The following is a 22,400-nucleotide window of genomic DNA, read 5'->3' as shown; positions in this document are numbered from 1 at the left end:
GACTTGGGGCGGTGCCAATCAGAACTTTGGGCCCCGCCCCGGCCGCGGTCCCCGCCGAGAGACCTGGCCCGGTGACCGCGGTGTGGCCTCGCACCAGTGCCCGCGGCTGTGAGGAGAGTGCGGTTGGGAGGAAGCCGAACGGGACACATCTGGAGGTACTCTGGGCTCTAGGTCAACCACTTGGCACGGGGCCGCTGATCGCGTGGGCTGGGGCCCGCTCAGACTCGTCCTTGTTTACAAGTAAGGGGCTCTCCCAATGTCACGCATTCCTGGCCGGAAAGTATTTCCAAGAATCTAGGCGCCGGGTGTCATTGGTTCTTGCTCAGAGAGGACTTTTACAGTAGCCAATCAGCTGCGTCCAAAGTCTGAGCTTTTCTACGATTGGACAGCGAGAGAAACAAACAGCCTAGAGTTCTCCCAGTGTTTTCTGTAGCAGAGAACAGCACATGTCAGGAACTAGAAGTTCTTTCTGCGGAGACTTAAGGAGCTTCCCAGAATACATGTACTTTCCTTGTTGCCATAAAAGGCCATCAATTTGTTTCTCTCCAGTAGGTTTAAATCTGTTAATTAAAAATACTATTAAAAAGGGATCAGTTTGTCAGTTTGACTCACTCTCTTTTTCTCTTATCAGAGCATTTGCTCTCTCTGCAGCCCTGTATACAATGCCCTTAATCCAAGGCTTTGCCTAAGACATTCTTTTCAACCTTTAAATGTGCAGCACAAACTGTGTGCTGCTAGAAATCTTTCTTGATTCCCTCTCCTTCCTCCTTCCAAATACGGTCTTTGTCCCTTATGGCATTATATTGAACAATTTATGTTCCTTTCTGAATCCCCTCCCCTGAAAGAGATCAGGGCTGGAACAATGCCTGAATCATCTCTGTGATTCCTACGCAACTTTGTCGCTACTCAAGCTTACACAAACTGTGGAAAGATGGGAGAAGTTCCAAATTGTATCTAATAGGTTTGGATACCACTATGATTTTTATTTTTGTACTCTGAATCCTTTATTACACATTTGCCAAGCTGGATGAAGTGGGGAAAAATTTGTTTGAGAGGCCAAAAAGCTAAATAAAACTCTCTCTGATGAAGTATATTTAAAGTAAAAAAAAAAAAATCCCTTCTTTTTCCTGGATTACATCCTAAGATCAAAAGTAAAAGAAAAACAGGCATTTGCTTTTCTACTGTGTGTGTGGGATCAGGAATAGCAAAAATACGTTATAAAGAATTATAGTCTTCAATCTGCAGAGGAGGAGCAATGTAAATGATGCATGATAGCCAGGTCTAGTTTAGGAAAGCCCCAGTAAGTGTGCTCTCTGCCTGACTTTTCTAGCACTTCTCCCCAGTGTGTTGCAGGATGATTAAAGATCAGGTGAAGTCACATGATGTTCACAGAGATGGCTCAGGGTTAAATTGAACTGAGGTCACCAGACATTTGTCTCCATGTCGCCATTCTAATATTTAGCAGATTACTCTCACAGTGCATTACATTCTTCTATGTCATTTCTCTGTGATAGGAATCGTTATAATTGGCAACGTTATGGTACCTGGGCTGGAGTAGCCAAGTAAAGTTGTTTACACAGTTGGCTAAGAGGCTATGTATTTCCATGATTACAGAGTGACTGGAAAGAGAGTGGCACTTCTATTCTCAGGCTGACCACAGATCTTGAAGGTGACTCAGTTATCGGAAGTAGAGCAAAGGGAATTATCTGGGGTCAATGGGTACAGACAAATCTGTGCATTCATTTGAGTAAAGGTAAACTAAAGAAGACCATCAAAGGATTTTGTGCTAATAGAGAGGGAAGGGTACCACATTTCTCCCTGTCAGTGCTGAGCACAGCATCCCTGCTGCAAGCCCCTGATTCCTGAAGTTTTCAGGGGCTATCCTAACAAGCATTTTGTGAATTCTATCCAGCTTGCCTGGAAAAATCTGACAACAAAAGGCTGCTGGTAGAGCTTTAAGAATGCAAGTCACGCTTTTGCAAGAGGGCTGGGCAGGTCCAATTTGACAAAGTGAATCAAGACCCTTGAAGAGATGCCTATTCAATTTTTTCACCTGTAGGGACATGTTCCAAGGAGACAATTTCAGGTCTACCTTGGAGACCTTGAAGCTTCAGTTCCAGACCATGGCAATAAAGTGAAGATCATAATAAAGCATTTTAGTCTATTAAATGTCCAATAGCATTATGTCTAAGGAAAAACTTTCTTTAAATTAATTAAAACAATGTTTCATACATACATACTTTGTTGCTGCAAATCGTTATCATCTGAGTTTTCAGCAAGTCATAATCACTGATCACAGATCACCATAACAAATAGTAATAAAGAAGGCTGAACTATTTCAAAAATTAGCAAATGTGACCCAGAGATACATGTGGTTCCATTGTGTCTCTACTGACTTCATGTGGAGACCACTATAAACCAGTAAGTTGTAGCCCTGATGGCAACTGCTCTATGAGACACGGTGTTTTTGCTAGAGTAGATGAATATGGCCAAAGAACATGTTTTACAGGTGCTGACTTGATGAGTGTATGCTTTTATTTCTACCAAACAAACAAACAAGAACCCTAAAAACAAACAAAAACCCAAAACCTCTTGCACTCCTATCTCAGCATCTGCTTACCAGGGGACCTAGACTAACATCTGTACTAGAAAACTGTCCTCTGTGTTTTATTAATTGTAAAAAGCATGTCACAGACCAACATGTATATAGTATAGTCCAATTTTTATTTACAAAACAAAAAAAGAAAGACTGTATATGTGAATATGGGTTGATAAATGCATGTAAAGAGTCTGGAAAGGAACCACACCAAACAATCATGGTATTGGAAGTGTGTGGCAGAAGGAACTCTCACTTGTTTCTTTATACTTCCATATTATATTCTCCATGGTATGTGACTCCCTGCTTTATACACTAAAGCCAGTAGTAGATCTTGACTAATGAACAGTGTATGGAATATGCTGCTCTGGGATAGGTCGTTCCCCATCACTTATTTGCCCTTGTTTATCTCATTACTTGAGGACACCATCTCTCATGCACCCTTTTAAGTGTAGGCAGCTTCTCTCCTCAACTCAAAGTCTTTCATGGCCTGCAGGTGAGATGGGTGTCCTCCTCCTTCCACACCTTACTGGTTACCTCTGTGCACTCAAACCATTCCTCCCCCATTCTCCTTTAAAAGCACAGGAACTTTGAACATAAGGCAGCAGACAATATCACTAACTACTGCATTTTATCACTGCCCTTTTGTGGAGTACCTGGCCACTTCCTTAACAGTATGATACTGTTATTATTCTTGTTGACTTCAGCCTTAATGTGAAAGATCTGTCTGCACTTCCACCCCTCAATTCATCAATCTCTTCTCTCTTCACCTTATCAATAGCTCTCTACAGTCCACCTCAGCTACCCATTCCCATGATCATACCTTAGAACTTGCCTTCACAAGTAATACCACCATCTCCAAAACACCAAAAACATCTCCCTGTGTACCATTTCTCATGCTCCTAGAGTATTTGACCCAACTATCATCTCACATGCAATACCTCAAACTCACTGACATTCCCGTTTTGCCCTCCTTTATTCCTCTATGTCTCCTCTCATTCAGTGTGAACTCCATGGTCCAGCACCATAATTATACCCCTGGGAAAACTCTTAACTCTCTCTGTTTCACTCACTTAGTGAATCAACCCTAATTAACTCATTGTAAATATATAGAGTGGGTACAAATTCCAGTCCATAAATGAAAATAATGCAAGAGTTGACATTTTCTTTTCTTTTCTTTTCTTTTCCTAAAAGTCAGTTTAATGTCTATTCTAAGACCCCCTGGTTAATATGAGATTTTTACCATTCTTTCTGCTGGGGCTGCATCCGTGTTTCCAGGAACTCATAGAAGCCCAAAGTATCAGGATAGGTGGACATCTAGTGTTTGGTGTCCTCTAGCCATACTAGCACCCGTTAAAGTCTTTCTTATTAAATCTGGTCCTAGATTGCTGGTTAATGCAAATTGCTGCTCCATCATCCCTCATTCCTATTCAAAAGACCTGGTTGGGTCTGTTTCTCTCCTTTTCTCTGCACCCCTGTCTGTTCTTGGGTAATGTGGACAGCATTTTATTCTGACGCATACTTGACCATAGTCGCAGTCCCCATCCTCCTCAGTAACTCTTTGTCTTAACTGTATCTACAGTGGGCCACAGGAAACTCTAAAAGCCTGAATCAGGCCTGTCTGCTTGATCCCATTTCTACTCTTGCTCTGTTCCTATAGAAATGAGTTTCAAAGACCTAGGTCGTGAGGAAGTTTAGTGCATAGTATATGTGCAATAAATCACATCAAGGGTCCCACTATTACCTCTCAAATAATAAGAAATTCTATGGTTTTGGAGATGCAAAAGACAATAAAAGTTGAAGGAAACTTGACAACTCAGATGAACCCTAAGAGAGGGTTAGTGGATGGATCACAGAAACCATACATAGTTTCTGTGAGTTGGAGAAAAAAGAAAACATGTATCTCAATTCCTCAGTAAAGCAGATCTCCCAAACTTGCATAAGTATTTTTGCCTTTTATGAGTCATGGTCCAGCTACCCAAATGAAAGAGGGGGTCCTTTGGTAATAAGAAATATTAATGGAAAACATACATGGTTAATATTTTAAATATTTTAAATATTATATGAACATATGTATAAGCATATATTATATGAGCATATGTATAAGGAAAATACCCCAGTACATCCAAGGGTGGTTAGAATTACCAGTATTACTACATTTGCTTTTCTTGTGCTTTTCCAAATGTTAAAAAAGAAAGCATGTGTATAATAAGGAAAATAAATATGATTTTAAAAGTCAAAATGAAATAGAAGTAAAAAAATAGGCAGAAAGATTTGGCAAATATCTGTTCAAAATAGGCTTCTGACCGAATTGGAAGGCAAAATGAGGACAGGGCACTGGGTCAGGCTCTCCTGCTTTCTATTTCTTACCCCCTTGGGCATAACAAGAGGTGCGGAGACTCCAGGACTGAGAAACCCACAAACAGCCCATTCTTTCCCTTATCATCCTGTCCATTGTCTTCTGTGGACTGACACTGAGATTCAGTCAGCTGAAAGTTGCCCCCATTTCTATGACTGGTTCCTTTTCTCTGATTGCTGATTGTTGCCTAAATTTCCTGAGAGTATACCAAGCAGGACATTTCTTTCCCTGATCCCCACCCCGACCCCTTACAACCACTGCCACATACCGAATCCAAATGGAAATCACTTATCTGGAAAACTCCCAGTCCAGCCCTGGTTTGTGTAGCAGTGACTGGCTGCCCGAGACAACCTCTTCTGGTGTTCCAGATAACATAAGAAACATAATCAGGCACCAGGTCCCCTGGAAGACAAATTTCAGAGGTCACTGACTTTTATGCTTTCTTTGCTTAACCCAGTGCAGGAGGCAGTCAAAATCGTAGCAACATACCATTGACTAGCCACTTAAAAATGGGACAATTCAGTCAGTTATACAAACATGCGTCACTACCTAGTTCATTCAGTCAGTTCATGTGGACTAACCTGTTAGTACATGCAATGCATTATATGTCTGTATGCTGAGCAATAAAAAGACAGATAGCCAGATGTCACACTAGCATGTTGTGTCTGTTTGAAAATACTAGTTTAAACAAGTATGTGTTGTGCAAGCAGCTAGTCCCTCCCTCTCCAGCTGTGGCTGACACCACCAGTAACAGGTGCATCCTTTCCTGTTTGGTCATTTGGTGCCTGGATTCCTCTCCACACAGCACTGTAGAGATGAATGAATCAGTGAAGCAGGTTTAGCAGATGCAACCCCTTGTTATTCCTGGGCTGGGGATTCTGAGCCACCTCCGTGTTTTGCCTGCAGCCTCATGCCTGCTATTTGGAAAAACTGTCCCTTAGTGAGACTTTCCCAACAAGCATGAAAATCATTCATTTACTACAACACTTGCTCTTGCAGAGGAAAAACTGCAGCAGAGGAGACATGAGGTCGCTCAAGTCACAAAGCTAGTAGGAAACCAAGTTTTCTAAGTCTCAGTGTAAACAGGAATCTCTGCCTACTCTTCTAGGGCTTGGGAGTGCTGAGGTTTTTTACATTAGCCTTCTGACATGTTAGAATTAAGATCTCCTGTTTGTCTTATTGGCCAAAACCAGAGGCAACTGTGAAACAGTTTGAAAACAAACCAAAGAGAGGATAGAAACTTGACAGCTTGTTTCTGCAAGGACACTGATGTTTTTTTTATCTGATGTCCTTTATATAGAGAGCATCAGTTACACGTCGCCAGTGGAATAAGTAGTCCGTCTTTTGCTTTAACAATAATCACACAAACACACACTTCTTCCCCTTTTTGGTCCATTTTGAATATAAAGCTAAGCATCTGGCAATGCTGAATTTGGGAAACGTTTGTGTTTTGATTAAGTGTCCTGGCTGTGTTTCAGGAATTAGCATTGAGTCCAGAGAAAAGAGGGGGCTCCTCTTCTTTGTTCTTTTTTCCAGCCCTCTCACACTGGGGTCTTCCCTCCTCTTCTTTCAAAAAAGCACCTCAAAATGCACTGTGTATTAGAACATAGGGATTGTTCCCTTTGCTACTGGCACTAATTTGTAGACTCACTTCTTGTTTAAAAATAAAATTTAAGTTTTTCTCTGCCTTGCACAGTTTTCAACAACATGATGTTGGAAGGAGGAACAGCCCTCTAAAAGAAGCTACACAAATGTTAGGCCTTGAGCTGGCTATGTGGGTGAAAGGTCGGTCCCACGCCCACAGCCAGGGCTGTCCTGCCTTGGCGCCTGGCAGTGGAGTCAACAAGGAGAAGTTTAGTAGGTGAAGGGTCACCGCTTTGGAACAGCAGTCGTTTTCCATGCATCAACTTTCAGACATCTGGTTTCTGTTCATAGAAATAAAGCTCACTAGGGGAGAGGTCACCCAACCAGAGGCAGCTCTATAATAACCCACTGCCTGCCTCGACCCTGTGTCCAAGGCAAGAGGCCAAGTGTTCAGGACTCTGGGGCCTTCAGGAATTCTGCTGCTCAAGTGGAAAAACAGAGATTGTAAAGTGCTTTAAAGATCATCCTGTACTGAATGTGGCAAACTGATAAACAACCTATTGACAGGAAAATCTGTATCACGTAAAATAACTTTACAAGGAGAGATTATTTTAGAAAGTGTATTGCAATAAAGAAACTTGTAGGTTTCCCTATTAGTTGTTCTAGAGGAGAGCAGTGGGGTCCGGTCCTGACTGCACACTACAATTGCCCAGAGAGCTTTCACAAGTGACTGATGCTTAATACCAGTTGAATCAGAATCTGTAGCTAAGGGGCCCACCCATCTCAATTTTTATAGTCTTAGTGGGTCTCATGTATGGCACTGCTTTAGAGTCTTTGAAACATAACTGCTTGAAATGATTCCAGGTTAGAAGAGAAGTTCTCCATGCTCTAGAACGGTGCTTTTTAGACTGTGGGTCGTGACCAATGAGTGAGTCATGAAATCAGTTTAATGGGGCAAAACCAGCATTAAAATGAACAAGAGAAAAAACCATGCTGTGACAAGCCAGATTTTTGGGGGTCAAAGTTTTGTTTCAAATCTATCTGGATCATGAGGTGGGAAGACCACCAGTCCAGATCCTAGGAGTAAAAGATCTGCTTGCCTGAGCCCCCGCAGAAGAGCTCTAATTCGAAGCAGTTGTTGGCTTTTTAACAGTTTTGCTGATTCCACAGGATGTTGTAGCTGTGAATTGGGAAGCCTGCCATGATACTATTTTGAAAAGTGCTATGCAAACAGTGTTCCTCCCAAGATGGTTCCCAGTTAGTTCAGTATGAGCATTTCCTCTTGAATCATCAGGGATGTAAAGGGAGATCAAGACCAACAGCCCAAGGTGAATTATTGCTAAAATTAAAATGGGAAGGTAATTGGTTGCTTGTAAGTCTGGCTGGAGCCTTGCCTAGTGTGAGCTCCCCTCTAAGAAAACTGAGCTAGCTAGGAGGAGCCAGGATAGCCCGTCCAATCTTGGTGTTTTGGGGTGGGAAACAGGCTGTCACTGACAATGCTTAAAATCAGCCAAACAGTGCGGTTCATACTCTGGGAGGAAGGCGCAGAGCCACTGGAGATGCTAAGCAGCAGAACAGAGGACCATCAAGTCTCTGTTAGAGAATGAACTCAGAAATTGTATGGAGAGAGCAGTAATAGTGATGAGAGGCTCCAATCTTTGATTGGCCTCCTTTCCCCTATCCATGAATGTCCTTTCTTCTTCTTTCTTATTTTTCATTTGATTTTCTTTTTTAATGAGTGCTTCAGAGTAATGCTACTTCCTTGGCTGAGAAGGGACACTATGTTTCTGGATGGGAGCAATTAGAGAATCTATACCCTTCATCCATTTGAAAGAACGTGAGAGGTCACAGAGTTACTTGGTATATACATGAAGCATCTGAATGACTGAGGTTTCCACATTTTACCTTGATATTTTGATACAGCATTTAAGGAAACCCTTCATTTTCTTCTGCCTCTACATTGAAGAGAAAGAGCTAATATAATGTACTCTGTCTTTCAGAGAATGCTAATGGTTTAACTCACTACTTTCAATATTTTGATTTATGAAAGAATTGCTCAAAACTAGTGACTAGTTGTGTTTGTCCTTCTTTCTCAAGAAAAGAGGATTTGTTATGTGTTGGCAATCAAAGGAATACTTAAGGCAAATTTCTCCAGGACCTTGGAAAAAGTGGCAACAAATAATGGATTTGTCCTTCAAACAAGGTTTCAAGCAAACATCTTATCAGTCTCTTATCAGGTACAAATCCATTTAAGGTAAGACCAGACTAGCCATGGGTGATTTTTCTCATTAAAGCAGTGTTTAAACTGTTGTTTTCACTTGACATAGGAGACATATCAGACAAACAACACCTGCAAGACTTGCTGAAGTATTGATTTTTCATCAGTCAAAAAGTTTACTAAGCAGATGAAAAATAATTTGCCTTCACAGTGACATTTTCCTAAGGTCTTGCTAATAGTCAAAGGCATTGTTTTTCCATAAACTCTCAAGCTTTAATTACCAGAAAAGGTTAGCATGAAAACCAAGGACATGTTGGTAAATTAGAGGTCATAGAAAAATAAATTCATTTAGGTTTGAGTGGATTTTTCATCTTGTTTCTACCATCCCACATAAGCTCCTCTCCCTTCCCTACATGAATATACTTTCCTGTGTTCACATTAATTCTATTAACAACAATGAACAGATTTGGGGAGCTCAGTAAATTACATATTTATATTACTAAGTGATATTGTTCAGTTGGAAAAGGAAGCATATTTTATAACAGAGGAGGATGGATTGAAGGCATGGAGATTCTTAATTCTACATTTCTTTTGATACTTACTGAGAGTCCCTGGAAAAAAACTCATTTGCTCTCTCTAGGTCCCTGTTTTCATGTCAATAAAGATTAATTATTGTTGAAGATGACCTCTCAGGTGCATTCCTGAAAATCTCCTTGTTGACCCATTATAGAATTTAAAGTTCTCAGCTAAGGATTTTGAGTAATTGTTGCTTTTCCACATTGTGAAAAATCTTTGATAACAGTTCATTTTGTAAAAGTTCCTTCCCTATGCAGGGACATCTTTACAGTATCACAGACCAACAACCATCTCATTACTGCTGGTTCTGTTTTCTGGAAGAACTCAAAATAAGTCCAGTTAGGGCCAGCCACATGACTTTGGTCCAACTCATTAAACAGTTCCTAATGCAGTTTTGAATCCTGAGTCAATGCTGCAACTGCAAAAAGCAGGTGCTGGTTATCCATCATTAGTGACAGCGGCAGGACCAGCCTTCTCCTGTGTGTGACCCCTGCTGGGCTTCTGGCTGCTCTGTCTCAGAGCTCCCTCCACCCTTTCTGAACCTGATCCTTCCACTCCTGTGGATTTTGTGAACACTTTATTCTGATTAAGATAGACCTAGTTAGGTACAATCAGAGTTTTTAAAAATAGGTCTAGAAGCTGACAGTCAAGATGCCTAATGACATTCCATGAAACTTCCCCATGTATTTGGATGAAAATTCCATCGTGCCTGTGTATTCTTTCCCCCAGACTGTGCACACTCTTCCTTTGACATCATTTGGATGGTTCCCAGAACTGCCACCATCCTGTAGGTCTCCAGTGCCACTTATTCATAGTGGTTCACTTACTTTTTATTGTTCTTGACACCATTCTCTTAATAGTGTAGACTAGGGGTGAACTGCCTTTTGGTGCCACAATATTATACTTTTAGTTGAATTGATTGTCAACTAAAATTCCAAAGCCTGCCCTTCCCTGTCCCCCACAAAATATATATGCACTTAACTAACTGATTTTTCAGACCCAATAGAAAATCTTAAAATCCCATTAATCTCACCATCAAACTCTATAGGATTGTGTATCTTAAAACAACAACAACAACAAAAAAAAAACTTGTGTCATCTGAAAAGCTGGCAATTCTGTTTTTTGCCATTTGGCTGAATTTTGTTTATCAGGATAGAATAAAGGACCAGGCTTGTAGAGAAGAACCCTAGAAAACTGTTTTGGGGAGAAAACGGAATGGAATGTCAACTTTACAAGATGCAGCTGAAGATGAGTAGCATGTTCAAATACTAAATCACCCTTTTTGAGATTGAAAATACATAATGATGATTAAAAGCTGAAAGAAACATCCCTCCAAACTGACAATAATCAACTAATTTAGCATTTCCCAAATGGTATTTTTCTCCTAGTCTGTGATCTGCCTTTTCATTCCTTAAATGTTGTCTTTCTAAGAGCAAAAGCTTTGAAATTTGATGAAATCAAAATTTTAAATTATTTCTTTAATATTCTTGTTTCCTTAGTTAGCCTTTCTAAGTATTTTTTGCCTACCCCACAGTTATAAAGAAGCGAGCTCTCTCCTTGTATTCTAGTGTTGGCTCATTTCAGCCATTGTGGTGATGATTTCCCCATTCTCTTCCTTTCCACAGACCCACCATTAGTTGGCCAGAAAAGATAGTAAGCTTCCAGTTGTTGAGAGTCTACATCAGCTAATGTGACAGGAGCAAGGTTAGGCTCAATTTAAAAAGAGCAGATTGAACATTTGTAACAGGCAAACCCTTACACCCAAAGACTACTCTGAGAGGCCTTTCCTAACCACCCTATTAAATACAGCTTCTCAAGTTGCTCTCTGTCACATCACCTTGGAAATTTTCTTCAAGGCACAGTTTGAGGATCTTGTTTCCTTGTGTACCTTTATCTCATCTGACCCCACATTAGACTGTTAAGCTTTTCTGGCTTATACAGATGTGATGAATCAATGGGTGAACCAGTAGGGGCCAGGTTACAGTGTGGCTGACAGTATTGATATAAATGTGGGGTTGGCAGCTCCCACCACTTCAGCCTCCAGAAGCTTTCCCTGTCTGTCACTTTCACCCACTACAATTATAATGCACTGTATGGGGGTAAGGCCTTTACACCGAATCACTAAGGCCATTTAGGGAGGCAGTCTCTCTTTCCCCACTTCAGTGAGAACTGGGATTCTCTGAAACTTATGTGTTCATCCTTTCATGAGTAAGAGATGATTCAGGACCAGGTAATGGGGGACTTATTAAGAAGATTGCTTCTTTCGGCCATTTCCTCTTTAGCCTTTTGGATGGGTAATTAGCAACAATATTGATTTTCTTAGATTGTTGCCTAGTAGCATAAACTTGGTTAAAGCAGTCCTGCTGGCATTCTAGAAAAGGCTTTCTTTTACTGGTGTTTATCATTTGGCTGCTGAAATTCACACTGGGTGGAACTTGGCCTGACCGTTCTCAGCTCAGTTGCAACTTAGAAGAAAACAGATTCTGCTTTGCTTAAATTGTTTTCGATTGACTGGGTAAGAATAAATTAAATGTTCTCATAGGTGATAGCTTCTGAATTCAATTAAAAATATCATCAGGCAGCTGCTTTTTTTTTTCTGGAAGTACAGAAATGATTTTGAGCTACTTAATTGATTTTCTTATGAAATTTTTTGACTGACAGACTTAGCCTAAATCTTCTCAATGTTTTTCACTCACACTATCATAGGAATATAAAATAGGAATCAGAAAAAAATTCTAATTATCTTGCTATAGTGAGAATCTCAGTTCAAATTTTAAAGGTCAGTCAATCCATCTCTCCATTTGTTCATCTGTTCAAACACTGATTCATTGATCAAATATTTATCTCTTTATTTGGCCCAGGTTCACTGCCTAAGCATTTAATACTTACCATTTCTGGGATATTTTGTTTACAAATGACCCTAGTTTCTAGTCTGTAAATTTCAAGCAGGCTGTGGCCATGTCTATTTTATTTACTGATGGATAGTAAGTACCAATAATAGTGGATGGTACATAGTAAAATTTCAGTAAGCATTTGTTAGGAAGGAAGGAAACAGGAAGGAAGGAAGGGAAGGAAACAGAAAGCAAGGGCAGGAGATTGTGAAATAGGCTGCCCACTGCACTCCTTGACAGGAGGAGACTGGGAAGACACATACCTAGAGGCTAAAATTAGCCAAACTTTTCTCTTCTTTGCTCAATAGAGGCCAAAGGAGCTTCCTCAGATGTCTTACCCCTTGGTCCTGCAGGTGACTGTTGTTTCATAAATCAAGAAGGGGATCCGTTGGGTGTCCCACTATGCCACAGAAGGCCAGGCTGTGTTCTTCATATGTGAGAGGACAGAGGCTGTGCATATTTTTCTCTAACTGGTGCTGCTGAGGGGTCCAGATTATGAGACAGGAGCCTGGAATCCTATTTTACCTCTGCCCACAATTCTGTGTGAAACTCTAGGCCCCTTGCCTGGCCTTCCCGGGCCTTTGTTTCTCACCTCAAAAAATAAGGATCATGATAATAGGCATGCTTGCCTCCTTGAGTCTTGTGAGGCTAAAATATGCATCTGTGATAGTTTTAACTTTACGATGGGTTTTTTCAGGATGGAACCCCATCATAAACTGAAGATCTATGCACATAAATCAACTTTTGCAGTGGGCCCTGGAACTTGAGAGTCTAGGGATGGTTTGAAGCAAAAATTAGATTTCTACAATACAACAAAAAAGTAAGTTGTATTTGATGCTGTGAAGAATTGGGACAATTCTACATGTTTCAATCTGAAAAAGACTTGTGTCTAATTGACGAAGAGAGGCTTTGTGAAAGAAGCTAATTCCCAAGGTATACATATTAAATGGTACCATTTACTTCAGCATCAAAACCAGTTGAAACTTTACCCATAGTGCTAGAACTCAACAGATGAGAGATGGAAGGAAGGGACAAGAGGAGCTTTTGGGGTACTGGTATGTTCTATTTCTTATCTGGTTGGTGACTCCATGTGTAATTATATGTGATAACTGACCTATACATTTATGTTTTGCTCCTTTTCTTTATTTGTGTTATGCTTCAACAATAATGTTTAAAATAGGATACAGAAAATGATTTAAAAATCACCCAAAATTCACCACTCAGGTGTAAGCACTATTAACATTTTGGTCTCTGTCTTTCCAGTATTTTTTTCTTTGTATGTATAGGTACATCTACACAGACAATAACCTCACTCAAAAAAAAACAAAACAAAAAATCCACAAAACCATTTACAAATATAGAAACACAGTTACAGACACATTTTCTTATATATAAACAGAATTTTGCTGCATATTTGTAAAAATGAGTATGAAAATGGCTTTAATGGTTTTCCCAGTTACAAAAAAATGCTTAATCAAAATGTAAATAATACAGACTATATGCAAAGAAGGTACAATTCATCTTTGACCTCATGACTCAGAGAAAAATGATGTCTTAAAATTTTTGTCATAGATAAGACATCCCAAGTCTTTCCCAAATCAATCTTAACAAAATAGAATACCTGATTTTATCTCTCAGGTCCAATTCTGCAACTTACAGTAGTAAAGATATTGCTTCACAAAAATAGAAAGCTTTTTCCACTAGGCCATAGCTTAACCCCGTGAAGTTATTGAGGCATGCCTGGACTTGGCTCTTGGCTTCAATAGGTTGACAAAGTTAATATTATGTTAGCCAGTATCTGAGAGTCAAATTTGAAAGACTCAGACTTTCAAGACACAAATTAATATCTGGGTATGCCAAACACACTCTCATCTTTGCACCTGCTGAACCTTCTGTCTGGAACCCTCCTTCTCCAATTACCCATGTGGCTCTCTCCTTCTTCATTCAGATCTTTACTTAAATGTCACCTTATTGGAGACCTTCTCTGATCATCCTTCCCAAAATAGCACATCCCACTCCCTGATACTATGAATCCTATCTTACCATTATCTGACATTTTATCAAGAATTTTAGGTTTTAGAATACTAGTCAGGTCTTCTTTGTTTTGTTCATGTGTATCTGACACACAGTATATGCTTAATCAATTTTTGTTGAATGAATGAAGTGTCTCCCCAGATGTGACACAAGTTAATTGCCCTCTTGGCTCATTCTCTACCTCTAGAAAAGTTTTTTTGGGAAAGGCGATCAAGGCAAGGAGGTATTATATTGCCGTGATGTCACCATCATGAAGAATGCACTTAACAAATGCACTGAACAAAAGAAACACTTTTGTTCTGCTACTGTGATTTTAGAGACACCCACCATCCAGGCAATCATAAGGGTAACCAACTGATATACTTACAACCCTTCTGTACCTGCATAACCATTCTTTCAGTCTCAGTGCAGTATTCAATAAATTACATGAGATGTTAGACACTTGATTATAAAATAGGCTTTGTGTTAGATGACTTTGTTCAACTATAGCTAATATAAGTGTTCTGAGAATGATTAAGGTAGGCTGGGTTAAGCTATGATGTCTGGTAGGTTAGGTGTATTAAATGCATTTTCAACTTAAGATATTTTAAACTTATGATGGCTTTATCACGATGTAACCCCACTGTAAGTTGAAGGTCTGTACACATAAACCAGCTTCTGCAATGACCACTTGAACTTGACAGTCTAGGGGTGGTTTGAAACAATAATTAGCTTCCTATAGTTTGAGCTTGGGGCTCTACTTATTTTCATTCATAAGACTGACATACAAAAGTGATTGCTTGTGCTTCCCTTCTCATTTTGGTGTTGTAATAGGATTACAACAGAAATTAATCAAATAGAAAATAGAGAAAAATCAGTGAAATAAAAAAATGGGTTCTTAGAAAAATAAAATTGGCAAAATTTAGGCTAGACTGACCAAGGCAAAAAAGAGATGACTCAACTTAATAGATCAGAAATGAAAGTGGGATAAGAGTCTCAACTTTAGAGAAATAAAAGTAGCATTAAAAGGAAATGATATAAACAATTATATGCTAATAAAGAAGATAACTGAGATTAAATGGGCCATTTCTTACATAGGCACAAACTACCAAAACCAACTCAGTAAGGAATAAAAAATCTGAATACACCTGTAACAAGAAAGGAAATTTAATTAGTAATCAACAACTAGGTACAAAGAAAAATCAAGGCCTGAACAGTTTTACTAGTGAATTCAACTAAACACTTAAAGAATTAATAACAATTCTTCAAAAACTCTTCCAAAATATAGAAAAGGAGGGAACAATTTCTAACTCATTCAATGAGGCCATTTTATGCTGATAGCAAATCTAGACAAGGCATCAGAAGAAAGGAAGACTGTGGACCAATATCTCTTATGAATATAGATGCAAGTCTTCAGAAAAGTGCTAGCTAACTAATCCAACAAGAATAAGAAAAGGATTGTACACCATGACCAAGTGGAATTAATGCAAGGTTAATACAAGATTGATCCAAAAATCAATTAATATAGTATTTCATATTAATAGGCTAAAGGACAAAATCCCACATGATTATCTGAATACATGCAGCAAAAATCATTTGACAAAATCCAGTATCCTTTCATGATAAACACACTTAAAAAATTAGGAATAGAAGAGAAACTTTCCAACTCATAACGGGCATCAAGGAAAAGCCCACAGCTAATATCATACTTACTGATGAAAGACCAAAGATTTTATCCCTAAAATCAGGAACAAGACAAAGATGTTTCTTCTTGTCACCTCTAGTTGACATTGTACTAGAGTTTCAAGCTAGTGTATTTAACTAAGAAAGGAAAGTAAAAAGTTTCAAGATTGAAAAATAAAAAGCAAAACTATATTCACAGATGACATGATATTGCATTTGTGTTTAGAAAATCCTAAGGAATCCACTAAAATACTATTAGAAGTAATAAGTACTTCTAATCAGTAAGATTGAAGGATACAAATCAATATACAAAAATCAATTGTATTACTATACAGTAGCAATGGATAACCTTACAATGAAATTTAAAAACAATTTTATTTACAAAAGGATAGAAAGAAAAAATAGAATAAATTTCACAAAAAAGTGCAAAACTTATACTCTGCAACCTATAAGACATTGTTGAAGGCATTTAATGAAGACCAAAATAAATGGAAAGACATCCTCTATTTGCAGTCAGTTGACTTTTGACAAAAATGCCAAAACAATTAAATGGGGGAGAGAATAGTCTTTCCAATAAATGATACTGGGACAACTGAATATCTGCATGCAAAAATGAAGTTGGATTCATATCTCACATCATGTTCAAAAATTAAGTAAAAGTGGATCATAGACCCAAATGCCAGAGCTAAAAATATAGCACAAAGAAGAAACATAGGCATACATCTGTTACCTGGGGTTTGGCAATGATTTTTACTTTTTTTAATTAAAAAATTTTTTTGAAGTATCATTGATATACAATCTTACATTGGTTTCAAGTATACCACACAGTGGTTCAACAGTTACCCATATTATTAAATCCTCACCCCCACTAGTGTGGTATCTATCTGTCAACATAGAAAGATGTTACAGAATTACTGACTATATTCTTCATGCTGTACTACTATCTCTGTGACCAACGTATATTATTATTGAGAATTTTTGTGCCCTTTTATCCCCCTCACCGTCCCCACTCCCCCCCCCTCCAACATGGTAACCACCAGTCATGTCTCAATGTCTTTGAGTCTACTGCTATTTTGTTTATTCTGTTTTGCTTTGTATTTATATCCCAGAAATAAGTGAAGTCATATGATATTTATCTTTCTCTGCCTGGCTTATTTCACTGAGCATAATACACTCTAGAACCATCCACTTTGCTGCAAATGGCAGTATCTCTTTTTTATGGCTGAATAATATTCCATTGTGTGTAACAATGATTTTTAAAATATGACAACAAAAGTACAAGCAACAAAAAAAAAGTAGAGTAATTGGGCATTGCCAAAACTAAACTTTTGTGCTTCAAGAATAGCATCAGTTAAGTGAAATGATATTGCATATCAGCTATATCTCAATAAAAAAAAAGTGAAATGACAACCCACAGAATGGGAGAAAATATTGCAAATCATATATCTAAAAAGAGACTTGCATCTAGAATGTATAAAGGTCTTTTACAACTCCATAATAAAAAGACAATCCAAAATTTAAAAATCATAAAGAATCTGAATTGAATTTCTCAAAGAAAAGATATACAAATGACAGATCAAAACCACTATGAGACACCACTTACCTACAGAAGCACATATACTAAAACTGGAACAATACAGAGATTAATATGACCCCTGTGCAAGTATTCCATATTTTTTCTAAAAACATAAATAATGATGTGGAGAAATTAGAACTCTCATACACTGCTGGTAGTAATGTAGAATGGTACATTTTGGAAAACAACTTGGAAATTCCTCAAAAGTTTAAAAATACAGTTACCCTATTAACCATCAATTCCATTCCTAGGTGTATACCCAAGAGAAATAAAGACATATGACCACATAAAAAAGTTGTATATGAAAGATCATAATAGCATTATTAATAATAGCCAAAAAGTAGAAACAACCCAAATGCCCATCACCTGATAAATGGATAAATAATAAGTGGTATAGCCACACAATGGAATATTATTTGGCAATAAAAAGGGATGTAGTACTGACACATGCTACAACATGGATGAATATTGCAAACATTATATTAAATGAAAGGAGCCATTCACAAAAGAGTACATTACATATTGTGTGATTTGACTGAAGTGTCTAAAATAGGCAAATCCATAGATACAGAAGTGGTTTAGGAGTTATCTAGGTCTGGGAGGACTTGGGCCCTGAGAGTTAGGGAGAACATGGTTTCTTCTGGGGTGTTGAAAATATTCTAAGTTGCTGATGTCTATACAACTCTGAAAATATGCTAAATAACATTGAATTTTACACTTTAAATGAGTGAATTGTATGATATGTAAATTATATTTTAATAAAACCTCTACCAAATATGTCAATATTGTATTAACCATACACTACAGTCATTGAAGAGGAAATCAGTGAACTGGAAGACAGTACTGAGAAAATCACTCTGAATGCAGCACAGAAACATCGAGAAACAGAGAATACTGAAGACATATATTGTTTGAGAATCCCTGCCATATGTGTAGTGGAGTTCCAGAGAAAGAGAACATAAAGAATAAGGGAAAAGAAGATATTAAAAGGTATCATGGCTAAATATTTTCTGTAGTTTCAGATAGATCAAAATAGCAAGTCTGAAAGAGCTCACTGGAATTGAAGAATAGGCAAAAAAGAAAACCTTACATGCTAATCAAAAGAAAAATCATATTGCTCATAAAGCAATTATATTTAGAAAGACAAAACAATTCTGTGTGTTAGCAAAAGGTGCCATAAAACAATGAAACATCTCTAAAGTGCTGAGGAAAAATCTACTTTTACCTGATACTCTATGTCTGTCTAACCTACCATAGAAGAATTAAAATAAAGACATGTCGGATATCTAAAAAGTAAGTTTTACTACTCATAGATTGCTTTGTAAACTACTAATTATTGCAATTCAACAAGAGGGAAATTAAACGTGAAAGAAAGCTTTGAAATCAGGAAGTAATGGAAAAGCAAAGAAAGTGGAATTATGTTGGATAAATTACAAATGCCACTGAACACCATCCAGCCATCCTATATTTCATATCAAGGTATCAAGCAGTTTAATCTAAATTGATATTGAACAGGTATAGGGTCTTAGGCTATACTGATCTTTTTTGGGCTTGAAAAGATGGAGTTTATACAGATAGAACTGAGATGTATTTTAAATTTTCTTCAGGTGCATGTGTTTTCATGTGGTGTGTGTGCATGCACATGCGTATGTTTGAAAGAGAGTCACATCAATTTGCTGACAAGTCTTCCTTCTCCAGTCAGGAAATTTGTGGTCAGCAAAAGACCAAATCATGGAGATGCAGGCATCAGTGCTCCAGCACTGTTTTTCCCATGTTTATTTACCTGCTGCTTCCTTTCTCCGGCCTTACACTTCACTCATCTCACCCCTGTTCCCTGTTCTCTGTCCCTACTGGTAGTGGCCCTCTCACTGATTGTTAGGCACTAGGTGAGGAGAAAAAAAGCTATTCAGTCTATCACTATTGTAGAACCATTTGGCAGCTAGTTACATCTAATCTAGAGTCACTGACCACTATTAAACATGGATTTTTGACTCTTTTTAAGATCATATTATATTCAATATATAGCTTGAAGATGAAATGAAATTGGCCAGACTTTGGAGAAGTAGGTCTCCTGTAACTGACACAACGTACCTAGAATACATGAGTCATTGCTAGCCTGCTAAGCCCTGCTTCACACCATCCACCAAGTTCCCATGCAATTCCCTTTCAGGAAAACCCACTCTACCGGGGTCCAAGCAGGGCCTTACTGGACGGTGACTTTTGGTGTAGTGACATGTTATTCTGGCCTCAGTGATCTGATTCATTGCTTCGAGCCTCATTCTCTTCTTCAGGTCACATTGTTTACTTGTCCCTTTCATCTTGTGAGGGACTACTGCGTTCACAGCACACCACATTCTGAGCACTGACGTCAATGATCTGATGGTTTCCAGGCAGTTGGCAGAGATCTGCTCACAGTTCTATCACTCATCCGCTTGAACGATCATAAAGAGAAAGCCAAGCAGACCCCTTTCCACACTTGTGCTATTTTTATTCTTAGCACTCTACTGAGACTTGGCAACAGCCAGTGAAACCAGGAGCTATTTTGTTTGCACTAGGTCAGCAGTCATCCTCTGAGATGTTCATCTATCTTGTTTGTTATGGCACAGTGGTCTCTGTTCCAACATTCCGTCTGAATCATAGATGGCTTGGATAAATCCATCTTGATAAATCACACAGAGAGCTGAATCACAGGCATTAACTTTTGAAATTCACATTTAAATTGAGCATTATTAATAAAATGGAACTGGTATATGCCTACCAACATTATTTCTTAGTTAAGAACTAAGAAATACAGATGCAAGCTCAAAGAATTCCAGTTTCTCTAAACTATCAAGAGATGTATAAGTATATGGCTTTTTAGAAAGACCGTTTTCACTGTTCTTAGAGTTCTAATTATATTAAAGAAGGTGTTATTTCTTTTTCTGATGTATTAAAGTTGAGTAATTTTTTTTTAAAGAAAGGGATAATTAGGGAAATGAGGTGTCCTCTGTAGAATTAAGGTAGGATCCTCTTAGTAAAGGTCGTGTGTAGATCTCTGACCACACTTTGTGTTTTGACTTTCATGCTTATTCTCTTGCTTATTATTCTCTTTAAAAATACAGGTTTCCTATGATATTCAGACTTCTTTATGAGTTCTAGGGTCATTGCAATACACCTCTCATCCTATCTTCAGATCATCACTTCTCCGTTTTCCACCTCTGGTGCCTGCTGAGGTCTTCACAACCACCTTGTGAGGTAAGGCTATCAGATATTGGCGCGCCTTTCCATTTTGCCTCTGGTGTGAAATGTTTTTCTTCTTATAATTAGTACAATTAAAATAAAATTAATTGTGCTTCAGGAATTTTACAATGCCCAGTGAAATACCAGGACAAATGATAAGGTGTTGTAAAAACAGATCGGAATTTCTGACTCAAGAGTCAGAGCCATTCTGGGTACACAGTGACATCAACCTGACACCAAGCTACCAGGAAGGAGGATGGCATCTAGTAAATGTCAAAAATTCCTGGAGGTACACCTAAAACAACACTATATTTGGCTTCTTGGCCTCTTCCTTGTTTTTCATGCATGCCTCTCAGGCCACATGTTGATATTTAATTGCATTTTCTCCTCACCCCCAACTCCCGCACCAGCCTACCCTCTGCCAATAGTGCGCTTTATTTAAAAAAAAAAATTAGCTACATAAAAAATTTAAGATACAGGTTATGGAGAAATTCGAAAACTGTCTAAGTCTGAGTAAGTAACTGTTAACTGCTTTAACAATAAAACATCATAATCTAATTTGTTTAGTGGAAGAAAGAATTATTTCTTACTCTTGTCATAATCAAATGTAGGCCAGGCAGATGTTCTCCAATAGTATCTCAGAGACCCAGGCTGTTTCCATGTGGCAACAATGCTATCTGAAATTTTTTTTTGTTTCTGGAGAAGCATATTATTTACCCTCATATTGTACTGGTCAGAACTAGTTAGGAGGTCTGAGAGATGTAGAGGGACATCTAATTACAGTGCTGAGAGATGAGAGATGTGCAGTGCTGAGAGATACAGCATTTGTAAGTACTATCTCTGCTAAAGAGATTCATTGCTTCGAGCCTCATTCTCTTCTTCAGGTCACATTGTTTTACTTGTCCCTTTTATCTTATGAGGGGCTACTGCGTTCACAGCACACCACATTCTGAACACTGACAGAATGATTTCCATTCGCAGAAAATTAGAGCTGAAAAAGATTGCAGAGAACATTGTCGAGTCTATTCCTTGTAGAATCAGAGGTTGAGAGGTAGAATGACTTCACCAAAGTTGCATATCCAAGAAGTGGCAGAGGGAGGAGTTTCTATCATAATAATTAGTGTTTATTAAATTTTTATTATGTGCCAGGCACTATGCTAACACACCCATGTACCTTATCTCCCTGAACCTTCATATTAACTCTGTGAGATAGACGCTGTTCTTATCTTCATTTTAAAGTTCAGAAAATTAACTTAAAGAAGACAAGTAAAACATCTGAGGTTACACAGTTAATAAATACCAGAAAATTAACTTAAACCCAGACAGCCTGTCATCAAAATGCCAACATGTAATCTATCACTCAGTGGCCACTTTTCTACTCTGGTTCCCAAAGCCCCTTTCTGATATGCCAACAGACAATATGACTTTGAGATTAAATTTAAAAGTCCTCATCAAAGAATGATGCTACAGGAACTTGAAGGCTGAAACAGCTCCAATATCCTTCCTTGTCTAGAAGACAAGTTTATGGTATTTATGAGAACAGAGAGAAAGCAATGCCATAAACATAGGCAAATCACACTAGATTATCATGGTGAAACTTGCTCCTGGCTATGAACAGAGTTTTCCTTGTAAGGCATATGGGTATATATTTTCTGTCATATGATAAGTAGCCAGTCAGAGCCCCA

The 22,400-nt window shown here is 38.3% G+C and overlaps 1 long non-coding RNA gene across 1 annotated transcript in view; it reads left to right on the top strand.

The window, feature by feature from the left end:
* Nucleotides 1-42: 42 nt before the first annotated feature.
* The window catches only part of LOC118972663 (uncharacterized), a 117,574-nt gene continuing 95,216 nt past the window's right edge, over nucleotides 43-22,400 (top strand). The window contains exons 1-4 of the long non-coding RNA XR_012132291.1: nucleotides 43-155; nucleotides 12,922-13,044; nucleotides 18,304-18,486; nucleotides 20,598-20,730. This is a non-coding gene — a long non-coding RNA (uncharacterized lncRNA). The remainder of the gene's footprint in view (nucleotides 156-12,921; nucleotides 13,045-18,303; nucleotides 18,487-20,597; nucleotides 20,731-22,400) is intronic.

The sequence above is a fragment of the Manis javanica genome, chromosome 6 (genome assembly GCF_040802235.1).
Source record: "Manis javanica isolate MJ-LG chromosome 6, MJ_LKY, whole genome shotgun sequence".
Lineage (NCBI taxonomy): Eukaryota > Metazoa > Chordata > Mammalia > Pholidota > Manidae > Manis > Manis javanica.
This window is presented reverse-complemented; position numbering and strand designations above follow the sequence as displayed.